The following is a 22,997-nucleotide window of genomic DNA, read 5'->3' on the forward strand; positions in this document are numbered from 1 at the left end:
TCAAAGTCCTCCACAGTAACAGTAACGTCCTACTGTCCGAATGCAATGGAGAACTGTTCTCCGGGCCTTAAAGTCCCTTCATACTGCTTTGATGGAGGCTAATCATATCTGTGGAAATCCTCGCCCTGCCTTACAACTATTAAGGACCTCCATTCAAACTGCACCATCTGCTCCATTAGACCCTCACATGTTCTATCTACTAAGGAGGTCGGAGGAGAATTTGTTGGCAAAGAAAGGATCTGTTTGACACGTAAACAATTTTCCCCTTCCAGTGTAATCAGGTTGATGTAATTAATTTCCCTTCTTTCGCTAACGTACACAGCAGGCTTCCACAAAACACTGCAGCTGTGTAGCTGCAAAGGTATAATTTCACTCATCAGCCAAATTGGCCGACAGAATCACGCTGTCACATCAGATCGACAACAAAAGCTGCTTTTTAGTGAAAGTGAGACATCTGTAAATGTTGGATACAGCAAAGCAAAAGGGGTCAAAGCAGGAGACCAATGTTCTTCAAAAAGAGTCGGATGTTAAGTGATTGGTTTGTTTAATCAGACCTACTGAGTGACTGCTAATAACACTAAAATATATATATAAAGCATGAGAAAGTAAAAAAAACCACAAACAAACCTGGTTTAAGGTGAACAAAGAAGAAAAATATAAAGAGAAAAAAAAAGTAGATTACCCCTAGGTCAGAAAATGTATGGAAAAAGAAATTACTCCACCAACAAGGTATGAATATACATAAACAGCAAATAAAATCAGCAGAAGCAAAGCAAAAAATCAGAAAGTAGGCAGAAAAAAAAGATAAGGCAGTAGAGACTAACAAATAACAGATGAACAATTCAATAAAAAAAAAAAATAATGCTAAATTATAATATGTTCAGACCACACACGCTAGAGGCCGCAGAAGCAGCTAGTTCACATGCAAAGTCCTGCAGAACAATTCGAGCAGCAGGAGCAGCGCGTCTGAGCAGCTGAAGCTGCGCATCATGAGCTTCTGAGGACGCGCTATAAAAGGAGCAGCTGCTGAAGTTTGATAAATTGAACTTTTGCTGCTCAACGCGCCACATCAACCAGTCAGAGAAGCTGATCTGGGAGCTGGCAGGGAGACAGACACAGCACTGCTAATGCAGATCGCAATGATCACTCCACTCAAACAGTTTATTAACGCCTAAATACATTTATAATGTAAAAAATCTGCATTTTATGTTTGATTTTATTATTCTAGTGCCTGCAGGTTGGATTACGTACATTAAAAACACCTTCTAGGAAAGCAATCAACCAGGGTTCTGGTTAAATGCCGGGCCAGTGGCTGCCGTCGAAGGGACAGAACACCTCCTTACAATGGTGGTCTGAGGGGCTCCGACAGTAAAATATTTGAAGGCAGGGTCATATTCTTGATGTTCTCACTGCACAGACGATGTATTCAGGTGGACTCTCTCACTTAAAAACATAATAAAACTACCTTTCACCCACTTATAACAGCAAATATAGCAAAGCCGTTCTCTGCCACTGAACACAGCAGCAGCAGAAGCATCAGGCGCATCTGGACACACTTTACTGGATGCGCTTCAGTAGCGTCAAAGCCGCTCTTGACGCGCATCTGACCTAAATTCGAACAAGCATAAAAAATGAAGCAGCAGAAGCTTTTTTGCTGCTTCCCACGCTTCTAAAGGTAGCATTAGAACAAGAAGCATCTTTTATGTGATCATCAGCTTCAATAAAAAGCAGATTGAAATGCCTTTCTGTATAGTTGCATTAAAAACACTCCAGTTTGTATTGTTTGCTATAAGTTAAACTCAAGCAGCTAACAATGAGTGTTGTCTTTAGTCTGGGGTAATCTGGTAATTTCCAGTAATAAAAATTTGACATTTTCTACACCTCCTCAAAGAGAAAGGAACCCACATGAGTAAATATGTACATGAATTGAGGCAATCTAGTTAGAAAATGTTCTTCTTACTGGTCATTTCTCAGCATTAACGCTTCATTGAAGCCCTGATTTTTATTTATCTTTATTTTTTTGTTCGGCTTTTATCTTTATCTTTTTTTATCAATTTTTTTGAGAATTTGGAAACAGTTTGTCATTGTCTTGGTTCTGTTGTGCTTTTCTTTGCTCCTTTTTTTCTAGTTTTATTGGTTTGATTCCTGTTTTGTTCTAGTTTCTAGATTTATACTCTCAGGTTTTTCTGTTGTTTTCCTTTGTTGCCCTCTTGTGTGTGTTCCTTTCCCCTTGGCTTCCTTGTCTCCACTCACACCTGCTCCTTATCCGCTCGTTAACCTTGCCTTTGTCTCAGTCAGCTACATATACTCTCCCTCTCTCTGTCACTCTTTGTTGGTTTCTTGTCATTGCTGGATCTCAATGCTGTTTTCTTCCTACCTTGTCTCCCCCTGGCTCCTCGTGTTTATTTTGCCCTGATGTCTCCATTGTTCTGGTTGGGTTTACATTATTAGTTGGTTTTTGGATTCCTGCCTTTGTTTACTGTTTTTCCCCATTAAACTGCAAGAAATCTCCTAAGCCTTTCTGCCTCTGCATTTTGGTCCTCAAGCGTCAACCAAACCTTGACACAGTTGCTCTTTATTTCTCAAAGATATAAGAGGAGGGGAGGAGAGAATGGATATTTCAGCTGCCTGAAATAATCCGTTCCCCCTCCATAACATGGGAAGAAATTAATTCAGAGTAATGAGAGGGGAATCATATGTTAGCCACCTGATATAATATGTTCTGCCTTTGATGATCTTTATGAAATGTATTTTCTGCTTAAATGTTAATCTAACAATTTACAAATATTCAAAAAAGACTTAATCCAAAACCACTGGAATTTGTTTTCCAAGTTTGAAGATGTTTCGCTGTTCATCCAGAAAGATTTCTCAATTCAACATGTCTGAAGCAATGCTACTCCAGACATGTTGAATTGAGAATTGAAAATACATCATCAACAAAATCAAACCAACAGTCATATTTATTTGAGCATTCATGGATTTCAAAATATAAAATAATGTTTCAAAGATAATATAGAAAAATAATGAAATTTTCAAAATTCAAAGGATTTTTTTTTCCCATGTTATGAGGGAACGGATTATATCAGGTGGCTAAAATACAGTATATGATTCCCCTCTCATAACTTTGGCAAATAATGATCAAATGTCCCCAAATCCACAGAGTTTTTTGTTGATGAAAAGAGGAATAAACACAGTTAAAGAGTTGCAGGTACATTTATTTAATCCCATTTTATGGAGGGGGAATGGATTATTTCAGTCAGCTAAAATATAGGGTTCCCCTCTCTTAAGTCTGGCAAATACGGAACAAATGCTACCAAAATCAGAGGATTTGTTGTTGAAGAAGAGAGGAAAGACTTGCAGGTAAATTAATTTCTTCTCATCTTATTGAGAGGGAATTTTTATGTGTGAAAGCATGTAGTATACTAGAAATTTATTTAATCCAGTAATCTCATATTTTACATTAGAACGGGATTTACCAGAAAGTTTACCCTCTCATCTTCACCCTCAGGGCTAAGCCCCTGATCTCCTAGAATCCTAGATCCTCCCCCGTTTTTAAGGTATACCATCAACTAGTTATCGTAATGTTAGGGACTGGCTGATATACAGCAGGACAAAAAGGCCATATTTTGCCTGCCATGCTTGATTTTCTCCTTTAAAGAAGAGAAAATAACAACTAGTGCACTAAATTCAATGGTATGAAAATATCCAACATAAAATACAAAAAGTTTTACGTAAGATCTCCAGGGCATGAAAGAAACTGTGCACACAACCATTGTTATTGGAAATGCAAGAACCTGCAACATATTTTCATATCTCTATCTGTGACTGGCTGGAGGTAAGCGGGCCTTCAGTAAAATGAAGATAATAAAAAAACTACCTGGGCTTTAGGATGTCCCAGGAAAGGTTCAAAGGTTTGCCAATGCTTAAAAGACATCGTAAAAGACTTTTTCATTAAAAAGTTCAAAGTTTGGCATTTGGAGACCAAATCTAACCACATTTATGAAGTGTGTGTGTGTGTATGTGTAAATCTTTCTGTTTTTAGCACAAAAGACTTCATTGTTTAAAAACGGCCTTAGACCCATTCGCTGGTTGATGGATAGCAACGGTTGCATCTTGATGCTGCTGTCTTGACATCTTGGATGTCTCAAGCTCAGACAATCTGAGCATTAGCTCTACTACGTTACATCTTTAAATCTTTCTGCTGGCTTTACTGTTCAACTCTGTCCAAATAAAAAAAGTTGTACTCAGTTTTTCCCCCCCAAAAAATGTAACTTTGTTTGTTAAAGTGGTCTGTGCCCTTGACATGACATTTAAATAATTTTCCACCTGAAACTGACCAGTATACTTTCATTTGACCAGTCTTTGCGAGCTTTGTTTTGAACACCTGGGTCCTTTTCAATGACGCCAAAAGGATGCTCATTCATTTTGTGAATTTTGACCTCTATGTTTCCCATAACCTTTCCTGTTCTGCTGAAAACCATTTGTCACAAATCAGTCCAAAAAGTCTCAGAGGACAACACAAACATTAGTTCAACGTTCTCATTTCAGCGCCCAAATTCATAACTGTCAAAGCAAAGCGGTACAAACTGCAAACCTTAATTACAGCAGGTAAAAATCTTACATTGTTGGAAATACTTCATGGTATTTTATTAGATCTAGCACCTGGCGTGGCTCACAGTGGGAAACAGAATTTCTTCCTATTAAAGTTCCCTTGTTCCGTTGGTGTTCTCCTCTTGCTCTAAAGCAATGATCCATGACACCGATGATTCATGAGCGTGTGACATGTAATGTTTTATACTGCAGCAATCAAACTTTTATAAATGTCACCCAAAACAAGGTGAGCAAGACCGACCAGCAGGGGTGGAGCTATAAATAGAAAGATACCAGAGCAAGGTTTGGGTGCATCCATGCAGATTATTAATCAGCTGTTCCAGGTAGAGCTGGCAGTTAAATAAAATGTCACTCAGCGGTTTGTTAGATCGTGTTAAACGCTGTAATGAAGAGGTCAGCAGCTGTATGTTTTTACCATAGAGAGAATACAAAGAAAAGGAAGGAGCACCTACATGATAGGAGTAATCGATTGGAAAAGGAGAGAGGACGTTAGGTGAGACAATATTTTTGTGTTAAGTCAATTTTCAACAAATCCAAGCAATCTCTGAGATTTCAACCAAGGTGATGCATTATTATCCAATGGGGTTAATATAATGTTGTAGGAAAATATCTAAAAAACGCAAGAGGCATGATTTTCATCATGTTTCAATAAAATCACTCACTTTCACATTTCTGATAAAGGTATGAATTCTTTACTTTTGGCCTCAGCTTATTTCTTTACAGAACCTAAGAAAACTAAATCCTTTCCTCCTTATATTAAACTTGTTAGTGCTAGATAGAATTAGCATTTTTTTCAATTTTTATGTATTTTTCTTTTCTAATGCCCTTAAAGAAACACAATGTAACTTTTGACCTAAGCACTGGTTACATTTTAGATATATTAAAAACTTTTTCAGGGTCATTATCCATTACTTCGTATGTATTGAGAGGGTTGGGTTCATCATTGTCATGTGATCCAGATTGTTGCTTTACAGCAGTCTGAGCTCCCCTTAAACACCAGAGCTTACTAATTGAAAGCTGTTGTTGGCCTAAAAATAGATACAACAATTACCCAATCAGTCATATTTTAGTTCTCTCATGTGGTCTTGTCTTTACAAGGACCTCCATGATGTCTCAATCTGCTGGTCCAAACTGGTCTGCTCTCAGATTCCAAATCTCAGAGGGAGACTGTTTAAATTTAATATAGTACAGTTACTTTCATAAGTGCTAAACCTGGAAGTTACAGCCTCCAGCTGCTAAAAGTTCCTTTAAAAGTTTAGGGAAAAGTGATGATAACATGGTTTTTGAAACTTAAAATTTGTTAATTGAGTATGGGCATGTCCAGTCATCATACCCTCCAGAAAGGACAGATATTCTGAGTCCAAGAGATGGATGGGTTTTGGTGCAAGGTACATAAATGAACCTCAGAACAAACAGTCAAGACCTTGTGAAAATGGTGCTGAACCTTGTAAAGGGGTTCCATCATAAAGCGTGAAAGAAATCCCATCTAAGCTTGGTCTGAAAGGCCACTCAGAGAGGAAGAAGCCATTATTCCAAAAGCAGCAGAAAAGGCTGGAATAATGTTTGCCGAAGCTTGTTGACCTGAAAACCTCCTCCCAACAAAAGTATGAAGGCAGCGGGATACTTTTATTGATATTTTTCTGGAGGACGGACTGGTGCAATTTGAAGTAGATGGTGTCAAGGAAATAGTTTATTGTGGAAAATGTCAGCAGTCTCAATATTTGACAAAAATTTGTTTTTTAAATGGACAATGGTCCCAAACATATAGCCAGATTTGTCACAAAGAGCCTTAAGGACAAGAAATGTTGGATCATAATATCTGCAAATTACTGAAAGAAGCTTGTGGAAGGAAACCTAAAATGTTAGACCAAAGTCAAAAGTTCAAAAACCTTTATATAAACAATTATTAGAACAGAGATTGTTACGTAACAATTCCTTAGCAGCTTAAAGCATGACTATTTTGTAGGAAATAAAATATCCAAGTGTTTAGCCAGAGGGCGTTTGTAAAATATGATACTTCATGATCCTACATTATGAAGCTTTTAAGTGTTGCAGCTTTTCAATAAAACCAGATAACCTTTAATTACATCTTTATTTTTTTTAGGCAGAATATACTCCTATTAATATCTAACGGCAAATGCCCAGAATTCTATCAGAGAACAGAGAAAGATTCAAGATTTCTTCTTTTTAACATTTCTTGCTTTAGGGCATAGATTTATGCAAATCAAAGGTCAGAGAAATATTACAATTCAGCTGAAGATCTGTGTCCTTTCACACCTGTTAGTTTAATAATACATAATGTAACCTCTTTATATGGGTACTATTTATATTAGCTGTTTTCTATCTAGCTGAAGATGTAGCTGTATTCTGTTACCTTTCTCCTGTTAGATTTTAGGCAGACATAATTAAGTTGGAGCATTAATGTAACCCTGAAAACTGAATGATCGTTATTGTCTCTTCAAAGCTACGTGTTAATCTAGTCGTATTCAAGGTTTTACTTGTCTTTCAGTATTTTTTTTATCCATATATCTCTCTCTCGTACGTGTGTTTCTGTAACATAAACGGGTAAATTAGATTTCACAGATTAGGATATCTGCTGCAAAGTTTGTGCAAAACTTCTCAAACTTAGCTACAGTGGAACCAATAGTAACTAATGAGTAATAAGCTAAGTCAAAGATCTTAAAAAGGGGGGTGTTTGCATACATGAAAAGCAAATCTACATATTCATAAATTAACATTCCATCAGATACTTCATGCAAACATTCTTGGTCTTGTGATAAATCAAATAAATACAACTCAGCTTAACACAGCACATGATGAGAAAAAATTAAATATCATCTTCATAAAGCTGCAAGCAACCAAAAAAACCTGAGTAACCAAAAAAACAGACTTTAATTGGAAAGCAATTGGGCTTTTGCTCTGTTTTTCTGAAGACATTTCAACACCTACGCATGAGTTCTTGTCAATTCTATCAATTAAGCAGGTACAAAAGAATAAAGCCTATTCACAGGTTCAGATACGTGGATGACACTCAACTCAATATCCAAACCCAGGAAATTGATGCTTTCACCAATCACTTAACTGAGTGGATGGAAACATCAAGATATTTCGAGTTGATGCCAAGAGCATGTTGCCCTCCCTGTGCTGCTCACATTGAGGAAAATGGGAGTGTTAATATGGAGGCTTACCGGAAACCTAAACATATCGACCAACGCCTGCATTTCACGGCACCCACTGAAACACAAACTTTCTGTTGGTCCACCCCAAATGCAGAACACCCAACCCAAAGCTGGGCAGTGTCGATAATGCCATCCAGTGGAGCAAGGGTTGTACTGTAGAAACCTTTGACCTTTATTGGAGAAACCAAACGACAACTACTCAAACACATGGGACAGCGTAGGAGAGCCATTAACTCTGGGCTAGATTCAGCAGTTCCTTTGCACCTCAAGAACAAATGGAACACTGTTGAAGACGGTTGAAGACAGAGACGAAAGATGGTTTGAAAGAGGGTACATAAAGCCATCTTGGTTAAAAGAGAAAAAACCATCCCTGAACAGAGGTGAGAATTTTAGCTTCCAAGCATTTACAATTCAGTCATGGAACTAATTACAAAGACATTATATAACAACTTTTGTTATGATTCAAAAGACCAAACACATAGCTCATGCACAACAAAAGACCTCCAGGAGAATGGTGAATGTCTATTTGTTTTGCAATAGACTCAGAATATGCTTAGAAGGACAGAGCCTATGCTGCTTTAATACATCAGCACCCTAACTACAGATGGCTCTGGTGCGAGTTGACGGAAGTAACAATAACTCCCGGATAAGTGTCAAAATGTCTTCAGAAAAATTGAGCGTAAATTGCCCGTTTCTCTCAGCTTTATTGAGGCAGTGTACAGTAAAGCCCTTGGCTTCATACCTCCTACTTTTGTACCCACAGGCAATTAAAGATAAATTTAAATTTTTGAGGTTTATGACATGGTCAAGGCTCCAAAACTAGGCAAAGAAAACCTTTTATAGGAGGAAAGGAAGAATAAAACGAGAATCGGATCTGGATAGGGCTCGCAGAAGAGTGGATGTGGACAAGACAATGTTGATAAAGTTCTTTCAAAGTTGCACTTTCATCTAGAAGTACAGTATGTGCTATCCTTTGTTAGTGTCACTGTTGGGACTTTAGAGTAATACATTTTTAGTGTGCCCCAATAAAACATGGAGGGACTTATGTGAGCATATGAAAAAACTATACTCTAGAGACCAACTTGATCTTGACCAAATTGTATAAAAGTGACAATTTGCAGCGAAAAAAGGCTACATAGATTAGTTTACATTAGATGACATACAATACTACCTCTTCAAACATTTTGGTCATGGTATGCATCTTCCAGCTGCTTGAAGGGGGGCAGGCCTGTAGCTATGGGAAGCTTGGCTCACAGAGGGCAGTTCACAACAGCGCAGTTCTGAAAAGGTCCTGTAGGGGTAGCACCCCCCCAAATATGTCTTGGTACTGCTTTAAGGTGTCACTTATCATTTTTTTCAAATTTTACAATATTTAACAATATGTTAGTGACTTTTATTTTTGGCTAATAAAGAAACAACAAAACTCATTGGTTTCTTTCCAATACTGTAAGTACAAAACACACATTTACAAGTGAGGATCTAGAATCACTGATTAAGCTGGTACACTCCTCACCAGTTGGTACGATTGTTTTGTTTTTCATCTTGCTGTCCTTCTAATTTAAAAGTGGTCGCTGAGCAACTTAGGTGCTTTACTACCACCTACTTGTAAGGAGTGTAACAATGTCATTGTGGGTTGTAGATTATTACTTATACAGTAAAGTCTAAAGCTTGGTAAAGGTGGTGTTATGTTGTGTGCATGTTGTTTTTGGAAGTGTAGTTCTAGTGAGGCGAAAACTAGTGTTTCAACAAACCAGGACATTATGGAAGTTTCAATGCTCACAACTGTGTTGGAACAGTTTGAAGACGATCGCCTCCTCTTCCAACATGGCTGCACTAAATCAAGGACTATAAAGACATAGTTGTGGGAGTTTGTTGTGGCAGTGTTAGTGTATGACCTCTTAAATTTGCTCATGGAAATCAAAACAGTCAAAATTTCCATAAATGTTCCACTAAACCTATTGGACAGCCTTCTCAGTCGAGTTAATCACCTATAACTTAAAAAAAATAAATGGAAATGAAAATGACAATATATATAGTTGTTCTATGCATATTGTTCTGCAGGACAGTAGTGATAGACAACCAAAAGGTTTAATCCATTAGGTAATTATATAACAATATTTGTATAAGCCATTATTCAGTAAGTCATTTCCAGGCTACTGGGTGACCCTTATGTGAAGGCAGAGCAGCTTCCTATGTTCCCTTTGAGGGCTATATTCAGCCCTAAATTAAACTATTTAATAAAACAACCCTCTGCTGAAGGAGAAATTAACCCACTTTATGCTGTTAAAAACCAGGGCCAAATGTTAATGTCTGAGTGTGAAAACACACTGTTGCTCATGTTTCCTGCACCACAAATGAAACGCTCATCTCATTTTCTTAATGTGAAATCAGTGGAAGGAAGCCAGAGCTTGACTTTTTAAAATAAATCCTCGCCTCTCTGAGCAGTGTGGTCTCACCCACACTAACTAATATCTCTTCAATAATTCAGAGAACTGTGCCAGAGCAACTGGCTGAAATATTAATGAAACAACACAAGTTTCTATATCCAAGTAATTAGCTTGAGTCTTATAAACTCTCTAGAGTGAATTCCACACCAGGAGGGGGCTGGATCCCACCTCTCCTAGATACAAAAAGCCAGTAGGATTAATTTGCTAAATTAAGTCTTTGTTTCACATAGAAAACATGATCCTGCAAATCTCAGATGTTGTGAGAATTAAATGTTTTTTTTTTTTTTTTTTTTATCTCTTTACAAAATGCTAGATTTATTTTCAATTTGCTGCCTTTAGTAGAGTAACAGCTCTATCTAAAGTGCCTGAAAACCTGAAACTGTTCAGGAACTTATATTATATTAAATACTTCAAAAAGTGTTTGTGTGAGTTCACTATTTTCTCCCCTGAAATCCAGACTGTTTTCATCAGTGTTATGGTTTTTATTGTGGGTGGTTTTTTTCTATGTGACCCAAGCTGCCATTCAAGCAGAGGTCACTTTGAGATAGATTCCTGACCAGACTGGTGGACTCCCCACTGAGCTGCACAGCTTCCAGCCACCTTTGAAACGGATCCAAATGTCAGTGAGCAGAAAATACCGAAATTGAGCCTTTATTTTCTTCTTCCTGTGCTGGGCTGTGGATGATTAAAAGTTCCAGAACCTAGAAATCCTCAGACCTGTATTGAAGGATGATTAACTCTTTTGAAACATCAGTTGTTTTTGATAAGCTTTCTTTCTGCTGAGTCGTGAAAAAAACCCTCAGTTGCTTCTAGGGGAACGTCAGTCATCCTACAAGTACTGATCCTCCTACTCCTCCTCTTCCTGCTAAGCCGATCTCGGGGATGTTTTGACGTTCTGCCAGCCTGGGTCAGAGATAAGGTTGACCCGGTCAGTTCACAGCTAGATCCTTCACAACACTTTCTTTTCTTAAGAGAAAAAGACAACACCCTCTGTCCTTAGTGGGTATCCTTACACTTCTGTCAAGGCAGCCACTAGAGACTTTAAGAAAATTCTTGGAGATAAAAAAGACTTGCCACCTATTAGGTTATACGAGAGAAGAACTTACCAACTCCATATTCCAAGTTTTCCTATTTTTTTTCTGTTCAATTCAAACCAACAATTTTTATTTTTTGCACTTTAAGACATAAACATCCAAATGTGTCACAAATTAATAGCCTTCCTTAAGGGTTTTTCTCGTTAACGGCTAGAGATGGAAAAAATAGGAACTTAAATTGTTCCAGTTTACTGCAACGTCTTCTGCTTTCAGGACTATAATGCATTCTTTCCCCCCCCGCAGCGTCTTGAGTTTACGTAGTTAAAAGGAGGAAACGCAAAGGTTTTCTACACTCGGCTGCAAGTTGTCAAAGATAGTGACACTAATAATGGACTTTCTCTGAGACGTCTGTTGATGCTGCATTCTCCTCAATGCAATATGTTCTTTACAAAGGGGAACATGTTGTTTAAATGCTGACAGGACTATTAGATTACTGCGGTTTTCACCACTTTGCTTGTAGGACTCGAAGTGGAATGTTTTGATGTTGCTGCACTAAGTATTTGACCCAAGCTAAATAAAAGGTTATAATTTAAACAAGCCTAAGAAAGAAAAACATTATTTAGCAATCACAGTTCGACATATATACAAACTTCTTTATTTCCTTATATGAAGTAAAGTATATAAATAGCAGACAGATAAGCAGCTGTTATTTTAATGAATGGCTTTTTCACTGTTGCTGTATGCAATGCCAATGCCTCAAAAAAAGGGCAGTATAGCACTATATCCATCCATCTATCCGTCTGATGGCTTTGCCTTCACAAAACAATCAGACATTATCTTCCATTATTGTTTCAGGTCAGTCTTTGTCTGAATTTAATACAAGAAAGTATTCTGTTGACGTTTATGAGTGCATTAATGTCAAGTTTGGACATTAAAAGCTGTTAACCTAGCATTTTCTTAGCCATATTTAGAGATTGATTGACTTCTTTGATCGACATCTTTCCATTAACCTCTTTTCTATTTTCTTTATTTTAGTCCACTTTTGTGATGATAAGAAACAAACTAATGTTTTTTTCCAACATTTATGAACATATAACTTAGAGGGAAAGTGCTTATCTTTGGCATTTAGAGATTTGAGCTACCTGCGTATATTTCTGCCAGGACAGTTTTTATTTTCAGAAATTGCTATCCTTAAAGGCACATCATGTAAGTTTTGGCCACCTGGGGTGCTAGACCTGTAACTTTCACGTCTAGCGTCCCTAGTGGCCACAGGTGGCACAACACTGCCGCAGAAGTCAGATGTATGACTGTATACTGGGAGCAAACTGTTAACTTACCAGTCTAATAATAAAGTTGAGAAAAGAGAATCTGCTTTACATCCGGATTCTTCTTTCAGCCTGTGCCATCGAACAAACTCCTTTCTAAGACTCCTGTTTGCCCTTGCGCACAATCCCTTTTCTGTTTTCCCTTTTTAGCCTACTGAGAAGGTTTCAACTTTTTCCTTGCCTCAGCCATGACAAGTAGTCAAGCAGGTGGATAAATAGTAAAGCAAAAGCCTTAGCACCATGACTATATAAGAGCCTATGGCCCTAAAGCGATTCATAAACAAACAATGGTGCGTCTTCTCCCAACTTACATAAGTGGTTTGTCAAGAGCATTGATAGTGCCAATCATTAAAAAAAAACTCATACGTGTAATCTCTTTAGGTCACAAAGTTCGATGTGTGCCTTTAAATGCAAGCTATAGATTTGGGGTACTTGTGTGTTCACAAACACACGAGAGTCTATTTTGTCCCACTTCCGCTACATTGGGACAGTCCCAAAAAGGGTTGGCCAATCATAATGTGGTATGATGCTTTAAGGCAGAGTATCTAGCAATGAAAAAAGCAAGAGATGCTGAATCCACAGATGGACCAAAATAATCATGACGGCTACATGTATGAATCTGGCATTCCAAGTCAGGAAAATTTATGTCCAAACCCACAACCTCTGCTGCTTTAGGGATCATTTTCAGCCCCAACCTTGAGATGAATGAAATATATTCAGCAGAGCTCCTCATTGTAAGACTCTGCAGGTTAGATTATGAATTTGATTTGTTTAATTATTCCTTTCCATGCATTTGAGGTTTGCCATATTTGATCTGTTTGCTTGATTTTTGCTATGTGTTTTTAGCTATTTTAGTTTTATTTCTTATTCAAAATAGTTCTTTCTTGCTCCCTTCATGTCTAGAAAGTTTAGAATAAGATTTTCTATTTATTCACTTCATGAGTTTTTATGTAAGCAATTAGACTTTAGTATTAATTTCTAATTAAAATGTTTATTGATAGAGTAGCTTACCTTGGGTTTCATAAAGACATGGTAGATTAATTGCAAATGTCTTTAGACAGAAACTCAAGTTTGAATCTTAATTATGGATTCTTTTGGTGAAAACCAAACCCAGAAAGGTCATGAAGCAGCTTACAGAGTGCATTCTTTAAAGAAATAGTCTGAGTGCTTGGAGTTTTTCCTTTTGATTCCAGTGCAGTAACCTGACAAATGAGTTAAATTTCACAGAAAGCTCCGTGTCCTTGGTGGGCACAGCTTGTCTTAGGCTTTCAGTGTGCTGATTGATAGTGGCGGATGCTAATTCCATGGCAAATGATGCTATTATTCAGGGGCTCAAATTGAATTACTTCATCCATTGGATCTGCTTAACATTTTCCCCATGGAGAGTTTAGCAAACAGTGTAATCTCGCCGACTTACTTGCAAGTCGTGTTTGTCATGCTCTGTCTCGCTGTCATTTTGATGGTCGTCTTCGGTCAGGGACGACTGTCTTTTCATGTGTGCTGGTGTATACTTCCGCATTCAGAAAGTTTTTGGTGTTGTCGCTTGGAACTCCTCAGGTAATACCTCAGATTTACTACAAGGTTAGGCGTTTGGTACATTTTCTACATAAATTATTTTCTATCTTTGATTTTTTTTTTACAAAATCTGGGTGAATTAGATGTTGTTTTGGAGCTGAACATGCATCATTTTCCTCTTCTGTATTTCTATAGCATTGGTTAAACACAATCATATCTTCTTTGAGAAATGAAAAGGGTTTCCTCCATTGCTTTAGTTCAGGATTTGACATATTTAAACTGGAGCAGCTGTGTTTATGAGAAACAGTTGCTAAAAAATAGCTAAAAGATACCCACGATCATTTATAGAATAGAATTCAACTTAATTGTCATTCCACTGTCACAAGTACTGCATTTCTGCATTTAACCCATCCCCTTGGGGAGCAGTGGGCTGCCATTGTACGGCGCCCGGGGAGCAGTGTGGGGTTAAGAGTCTTGCTCAGGGACCCAGATTGGCAGTCTATGGGATTGAACTCAGAACCTCAGAATTCCAACCTCTATGCCCTGACCACCATGCTGCAAGTCCCCCTAAAATATTAACCGCCCAACATGGGGCTCAAACCCACAACCCTGAGATTAAGATTCTCATGCTCTACCGACTGAGCTAGCCGGGCTGTGCTGGTCAAGGTTTGACTTGAGAGCAAGTGCCAACTCATAGATACCTTTAACCAGAACATACTTTAAATACATTTTTGGGTACTCTCATTAAACTTTAGTCCTGGGCCTAAACTTAGTTGGGACTAATAGAATGTCATTCTTATCCTTCTTTTTGTCCCCTTTGCTGTTTTAACTTCCTTCCTTCGTTCCTTCTTTCCTTCCTTCCTTCCTTCCTTCCTTGTGTCCCTTCCTTATGACCTTCTCGCCTTCCTTTTGTACTACCTCCATCCCTTTCTTCCCATGTTTAAAACTTGTCCACTTTCAATGTGTGCTCAGTGAGTTCTTATAACATTTTATAAAGCGAATATTGAAGGATTTGATACTCTGGATTTGAAAAGTTGATGATTTTCAAATTTCGAAAGGAGCTTATAGTTCAAACACCCTTTCAGATGGAATACCAGTTGGATTTCCCATTAATATGCTGGGGAACAGAATATAAAAGACCTAATATCCGCCTTTATCACAATGACACCTTTCCCTATTATCCTCTTTTTTTCTCTTCAAGATAAAAATCTTCTCTCATCATCACCTTTAAACATCACATCCACCAATAGTTCAAGATGTTGCAGTCATTATCCATAGGATGGCTTATGGAACTAACTGGTCCATCTGTCCAGCGATGTACATTTCAGGAAGAAGGAAAAAATTCAAAGTCAAATCAGATTTTAAATGATCCATCTAACATTCATATATGAAAGCACGTTGCACCCACATGCTGTGAAACTGACATGAAAGCTGCCAGACATTCACTAATACATCTTCATTTTACCCTTTGGTCGAACAACGCTAATTATTTTGTCTCAAAACCCATCAGAGTAAGAACAAACTGTTTCTATGGTGACTGAAAAACCTCCTGCACTGACACGAAGCAGGCTGTTGCTATGTGAAGATGAGCACTAAACATATAAACACATTGAAGTACCTATATAAAAGTCTGTTCTTGCCTTATTTTTGTTCAGATAGTAGAAAGTACAGAAAGATTATTGAAAAAACTATATTTTTAGGAAAATTACATGTATATTTAAATGTATTACTTTATATCTACATTTATATATGTATATATATATATATATATATCTATATCTATAAAAACTTACAGTGAGTATAAATGCTACTATTAGAGGAAAAGTAATTTGGTAAGTGGGACTAACTCTGTGGCGAAAAATGAGTGGAAGTGTAATAAAGTGCGGTCAAGTTGCTGCGTGGGCCTGAATTTTAAGTTAAGATATGCATAATTGGTGGAGGTGCTGAAGTACTGAGGGCAGTACTGTTTTCTATTATGCTTTTTAAATTCAGAGACACGAAATCTGGGATTTACTGCAGCTATAAAATAAACAGAGTGTAAAATAGCGCACTAGTATATTATTGTAAAATCAGCTTAAATTTGGAAACGGATCGTCTAAAGTCTCATATCCCAGATTAGTTTTATAGAGCACAAAATGCTATATTGAATCTAAAATGATTAAAATCTCCATCTGAGGCATAACTAACAAAACATGCTTTTTTTTTGTTTGTTTGTTTTACAGTTAACAGATTGCTGAGTCTAAACAATAATGGCCCAGATTCAAACCAGAGAAATGAGTAGATGTTAGCTGCTCGGGCATGGAGAGCATAAAAGATAAGTCATTTAGTAAATGTGTTTGATGGAAATTAAGTGGAGCTACATATCTGGGTGACAAGCAAAGGCCCACAGAGATGCTGTTGCATTCAGGGGACCAATTCCGCTGTCTCCATGCAGTTAAGGCCCATTACTGAGTGAAGCCAATTTTCCACAAGAGCTTTGACATTGAGATCACAGTGTGAACTCCGATACAATCCAGAGACCCAGAAATGGAGAGGTGCAACTTTAAACGCCACGGATCGCGGAGTGCCTGCGTAGCCCCTGGCAGCGGCTGTGCTCCCCTTGAGAGGCTAAGTGAAAGTGTGAAGATGTGGTCTGCATGGCAGGCTTACTAGTGTTCAATCCGGACAGACTGAGATACACCCGGATGGAGCTTGACTTTAATCATCTGCATCATATATGAAATGCAAAGATTATACGTTATAGTAGTATGTGACACCAAATATGTGACACTGGTTATAAAAAGTAGATGAGGTTTTGATGTTTACTGAACTGGATTATCCATCAGAAAATATGATTTAAAAAATGTGTATCATCCTCTATGCTGGTGGTAAACTTACTACTTGATCAGTGGTTCCTAAATGTACAAATATACATTTGTACATTGTATAAATGTACTTACTAGCTTTAGTGGCGTTTACTCTGAAATGTGGATTTCATGCTGATATCTGCATGGCTTCAACATTCAGACCCAATAAATTATTCTAAAATTAGAGGTGAGGTAAATGAGATGCATCCTAACCCATGTTTGAAGCATGGCAGACGCAGTACTATGATAGGAATCTTAGCAGGTGTTACAGCAGTAGCTGTTCCAAATTTCCCCATTTCCTTGGCTGGTCCCCTTTAAATATCCATCTTTGTACTGAAACATTCTTTCTCTCATGATTTGTGGACATTAAGATCTAAAGGGAAGCATCCTGTCCTGGTCAGACCCTGTAATTCAGAGAAAGGGTGGAGTCAAAGTAAAATATGCACGCTCAGGAGAAGGAGAGGGTCACTTCCATAACTGGAAGTTGGAGGGGATTTTGCTGGTAGTTGCAGGGAGGGCTGCCATTTGGCTGGCATTTGACTGGGGTGGGCCATATTTAATGGCTGCTACTGTATATACTGTCCAACTCTGGTAAATGAACAACTCTACCCATGGTTGTGACAATATGCCCCATAAAATCGATTGAATTCGTTAAAATTAAAGTTTCTCGATCCATTTATTCTGTTTAGGATTTCCACATCTCTATTATTTATTAGTTATCAAATTAAATCTGATTTCTCTTAATGGAAAAGCCAGAAGCCCTAAGTTTTGGGCCACATGGCTAGTATTATTAATGTGAAGGTATCGGGATTAAACAAATTCAAGCATTTCTCTTTTGATGCCATTCTTGTTTTAACCACAAACCTGGACATTTAATCCCATCTGTCCTTTTAAAAAAATCCCATTTAAACAGGAGACACCTCCCAGATATATAGGAATTCAATATTTCATGTTTTCTTTAATGATATATTCATCTACTCAATCTTCAAATGAAATAAAGTAAACTTTATGAATATGAAGCTTTAATAACTTATTAGTTAAAATGCTGAATGAGGATTTAGTTGAGTCCCTGGTTTCTTCACTATCTGTTGCTTTCCAATCCGTTAATAGGATTAGATTATTCACAATCTGTAATTTATATGCAGTTTACATGACTTTTTGAAAACTGGCAGCTGTCTCTAAAAACATGAAGCAAACTGGTATTAACCTTCCCAGTAGAAAAATAAAAATCCCAAAGGTCCAGTTTAGTAGGGGTCAGTAAAAAAAACCAAAACCCATAAAAACCTGAGCGTGCAAAATTAACTGTCAAGTGTTTGCATGTATAAAGTGTAAATAAATATATAGTATGTACATAACTCAACTGGAAGTTTTTTTTTTCCCTTAATCAGGGAATCCTAGATCTTTATTGTTGCAGGGAGAGTCCTCTTAGCCTCCAGTAGGTCTGCAGTATCTGTGATTAATGAGGAGATATGTTTGAATCACCTCTCGGAAAATCAGTAGTCCTCCATTTAAATAATCTAGGAAAGACAGCACTGCTATCTAGAAGGAGACTACTGAAGACTTGTTTTCTTTCCTTTCTCCTTTGAGATCTGAGGTTGAATCAGATCAGTGGGAGGATCCATAAAATCCTCTGAAAAATCCCCCTAAATTAGGCCATAACACTGTATATCTGCTCTGTATTTTAACTTAATTCATAAAAAAATAAAGCTTTAATCGACCCTCCTTTCATCAGGAAATCATGTTCCTTTCCCTCAGAAATCCTTCCAAGGAATTCCAGCTTCCAGGTGATGTGGCAGCATGTTGTTGCCATCTGGTGTCTCATCAGCTGTCTGAAGAACCTGATTTTCAGAAGAGCAGCACAAATTGTTAAAATTTTAGACATCTGGTGCTTTCATTCTCAGTTAGAGTTCACTAATTAGCTGCTATGTTTGTGGCGTTTTGAAGCACAAGACAGAAAGTGGCTGACGTACCATAGATCTCCAACACCCACCTCCAGTCCATCGCATTCAAACAATCAGTTTGTGAGCAAAATGTCTAACACTATAAACAACCGAAGAGAATCTTTGAAGCAGAATGGCAATAATTTCTGTAAGGACTAGTTTGTACTTCATTCTGTGTGGATTGAAAAAATGAATCCAGAGAAACAGTTGGTGGCTTAAATGTTTTCTGCTTTTTTTCGCCTAGTAATTCAAGTTATGGATTTCCGTTAAGTATCATGTTGAGTACACAGTGCTGATGCAGTGAATGGGTCTGATCCATTTGAAGAAAAATGTTTATAACTGCGATTTCCAACCAGTTAATTTCAGAGGTGGAAATATTTTTTTTGATAGGCTGACAGTTGTTACTTTTCTTCTCTTTATATTTTCTTCTGAAAATCTATTTCAAAGACTGTCCCTGTCTTTTTGTTTGCTTTATTTAATCTTTCTTGAATTTCCTGCACTTTCTCTTTTATCAAATCCCTCTTTTACTGTCAAGTGGAGTCTAAGCTTTCCAATGAGCAAAATAAAAAAAAGAGGTGAAGAAGATGTGGCAATTTAAATGTTTGCGCTCTCCACAATACTTTAAGGAAAAAAGTGGCTTTGAATGTTTCTTAGATTCACTCTGGAGCCAGCTAGGTGGTAGCAAAAGTTGCGGATTTCAACACATTTGCATACTATCCCTGGCCCAGTAGTGCCTCACTCCATGTCTACATACTACACTATTTTCTCTGTAAAGGTAATTTAAATAATTTAATTTCTTCATTGCACAGACAAACATCTTTCGGATGTCCAAATGAATCACAAGACCAACTTTCACAGTAACACACATAAAATGACATTTATAAAACCGGTAAATGTCAATTGTTACAGTTTTTCTTATTTTATTTTTTATTTCTGTATGTTTTTGATGTCTAGGAGTTGCATCATGACTGTAATTTGGTCTAAAAAATAACACGTCGGTAAGAGTACTAAATGTTGTTCAGCAGTCCATCATATAATAGGATGTACAATATGCTGAAAGACAGCAATTTGTATAGGAGTTAATCAACGAAAGACATTCAGCGCAGTCACTGGATCTATACCTGTCCGTTATTATGTATAAAGGGCTTTACTCTAACAGCATCTATACGTTAAGTCCTAGTTCTATATTACACGCCGTAATATTTTTATTCATTGTATTTGTTAAAGATAGGCTCTGTGTATGCAGCTTAAAGCTCTATTTCCCCGGTTCTTTTTCCTGAAAAGAGTTCCCTCGGGACAAACTCTCTAAATAACACTTCATAACTTATATGGATTGAATAACCCAGAGACATGACAACAGATTTTGATCAAAATTGTAATCAGAGAAGTTGCTTAGATTTTACAGAAGGCAGCTAGCTGCTCACCTCTGGGCTCACCTCTCAGGAAGTGGCCACGATTAAGTATTAAAAAGGCATTTTGTGCATCTCCAGTCTGCCACATCATCACATTTTACATCGTACACGTTAGCAGATGAGTAGACATCCATGGCTCCAGCCTTATCAAAATGTTACACTTTGTAACATTTTGACTCAGGTCTTCTGGCTCCAGCCTGCTCTGCATACCTAGAACCAGAACTAAACGTGGAGAAGCAGCATTTAGTTCCTATGCTCCACTTATCCGGAACAAACTTCCAGAAAACTGTAAAAGTGCGGAAAGCCTGAGTTCCTTTAAATCAAGACTAAAAACACATTTGTTTAGGATTGCCTTCGACTGTTCTAGTTAAACTGTTCAACTGAAACATCATTAGGTCATTTTTTTAAATTTTCTTTAGTCTAACTGTTTTTATTGTTCTTTTTTCTGCATTTTTTATTGTATTTAATTTTTTCCTACTTGCTTTGATTCTGTTTTATTTTCATATATTTTAATGACGTAAAGCACTTTGCATTGTCTTTGTACTGAATTGTGCTATACAAACAAATTTGCTTTGTTCTTAGCTGAGGACACTGCTCTAATTCCATTCCCAAATATTTGCAGTATACAGAATGAAGATTAGAACTGTAGATCCGGACAGAGAAAATGTTTTAATTAGATAAATTATCGCGGAAAACATCAGTTCTGATAGCAACAGGCAGCTAATATTAAGGTGTAATAAACTCACACATCATCAATCATTATTATACTAACAATTTGATTTCAGTTATGTTAATTTCCTAATTTTCCTCTGAATATAAAAAACTATTATTTTGTATGGGAGTATATGCAATATTGTTGCTGCTAAATTATTGAAATGTTTTTTTCCGTGAATACCCTGTCTCCCAATAGGAAAGGGGGGGCAGATGTACACAGGGGTATAAAAATGGAAAGCTAAAGGATGAGCATTGAACAGGACATTTATTAGCCGCAAAACTTAGTGCAATCAAAGAATTACAGATGTGTGCAATTCAGCAGGATCAAAAAAAGGTGCAAAACAAGGGTTTATATTTCCTTATAAAACACATGAAAAGACTTTTCACATGAATGAAAGACGAAAACTGCAGTCTAAACGATTTAGGTTGTTTGGAACAGCATTTGTTCTAAAATCTAACCTCCGCTGGGAGGAAGGATCTACAATCATACTCCTTTGTGCACCTAAAGGGCAGATTAGACTTCTGCAACTACCCACATCAAATGTCGCTTGAGTCCGGTCACAAACCAGTTTAGCTGGTAGGCTTCTGCACCGTCAGCCTGGAATTTCTAGGGACGCATAGCAGTTTCCCGCCAAAGCGCAACTTGGAATTTCGGCGGCGCAGGTGTGATTGTTTATCTTCCAAAAAAACAAGGGCGCGTCTGCAAGATATCACGATCACGGAGATGGATCTAGAGTTGCTAGAGATCAAAGAGGAACAGGTTCTGTTAATGGAGTTGGCAAAAAGACCGACTAACCTGTCGTCATAGTTGTCCATTCTAGTTGTTTCTTGATTATAAAAATGGCGTGCCACTGCGCCGAATGGAGAAAGTCGACCACACAGACAGTCAGAAAGGCATACCAAGGACCAATCACAGCTGCTTTTTGTCTGCGCACTTCCACTTGAGGTCTGCGACTGTCTGATGCGTAGTCAGGATTTTTTTGAGGTGCGTGACGACGGATGCAGAACCTCTGCGCGGGGGGCGTGGTCGCGCAAAGAGACAGACGGTTGCAGAGGCTATGCGTCAGAAGCATAAATTGGCCTTTAGGGTGCAAAAGTTTGTTGGTGAGGCAGCTCTTCACCTCTTAATTGGCTTCATGCTTTGTCCAAAAGTGATGTCAATTTTGCTAGAGTCCTTTTATATCCCTCCACCTTTGCACTCTTATTGAGTATTATGTGAATATTTTGGGGATTTATTGTAAAACTGACTATTCTACCCATTCAAGCCCTCCCAGTACTTAGTAAACCTCCTGCTTTGTCCACGAAAAATGGCATTATAGTTTGTTACTTGCTTTGCTTTATTGCATTAAGTTGGATTTTTAATGTGGTTTTCCTTTTTAAATAAATACAGAATGTTTGCCAGACTGTTGTTTTGGTGGCAATTTGTAAATGAAAAGCATTTTTTTTGTGGTTTTCCCCTAATCCGCCTCCCATTTTCAAACCTCTTCTGCAGAGACGCACTTTTTACACCAGGCGCTGAAAGCTGAATGCTTTTTCTCCTTCTTTTGCTGTCTTAATGGATTTTTAATGGGACTTTGAGAGGCTCCAAGACAGGTTGTACTGGTCTTGCTTGACTCGTGCCGAACAGATGGGATTCCAGCAATGTGAAATAAAAGAGTTTATTGATCCAGCAGCTTAATTAAACAGGACTGAGTCTGAGTACTTGGACTACACAGTGAGTGAACTTCACAGCATCTGGTATGAACTCTCCCCGACAGCCAGACGACTGGTGACAGCCACATCACAAATCTTTGTATACATGCACACAAGTCTGCACAAATACTTCAAACATGTCCTTAGCTGGAGGCTCAGGAAAGCTGCTAAACGGGGAGAAGGGAGGTATAGGCGGAGAGCAACAACAGCTTTTCAGCATCCCAAAGGAGTGCTGTGTTTTCCTCTGCAGAAGCTCTCTCCTTGGAAGCTTGCTGCATTTTG

At 37.8% G+C, this 22,997-nt stretch overlaps 1 non-coding gene across 1 annotated transcript; it reads right to left on the minus strand.

Annotated features, from left to right (window-relative positions):
• Positions 1-14,691: 14,691 nt before the first annotated feature.
• trnak-cuu lies at positions 14,692-14,764 on the minus strand. The gene has a single exon. It is a non-coding gene; the product is annotated as a tRNA-Lys (tRNA).
• Positions 14,765-22,997: the final 8,233 nt, after the last annotated feature.

The sequence above is a fragment of the Cyprinodon variegatus genome, unplaced genomic scaffold (genome assembly GCF_000732505.1).
Source record: "Cyprinodon variegatus isolate N-32 unplaced genomic scaffold, C_variegatus-1.0 Scaffold1892, whole genome shotgun sequence".
NCBI lineage: Eukaryota > Metazoa > Chordata > Actinopteri > Cyprinodontiformes > Cyprinodontidae > Cyprinodon > Cyprinodon variegatus.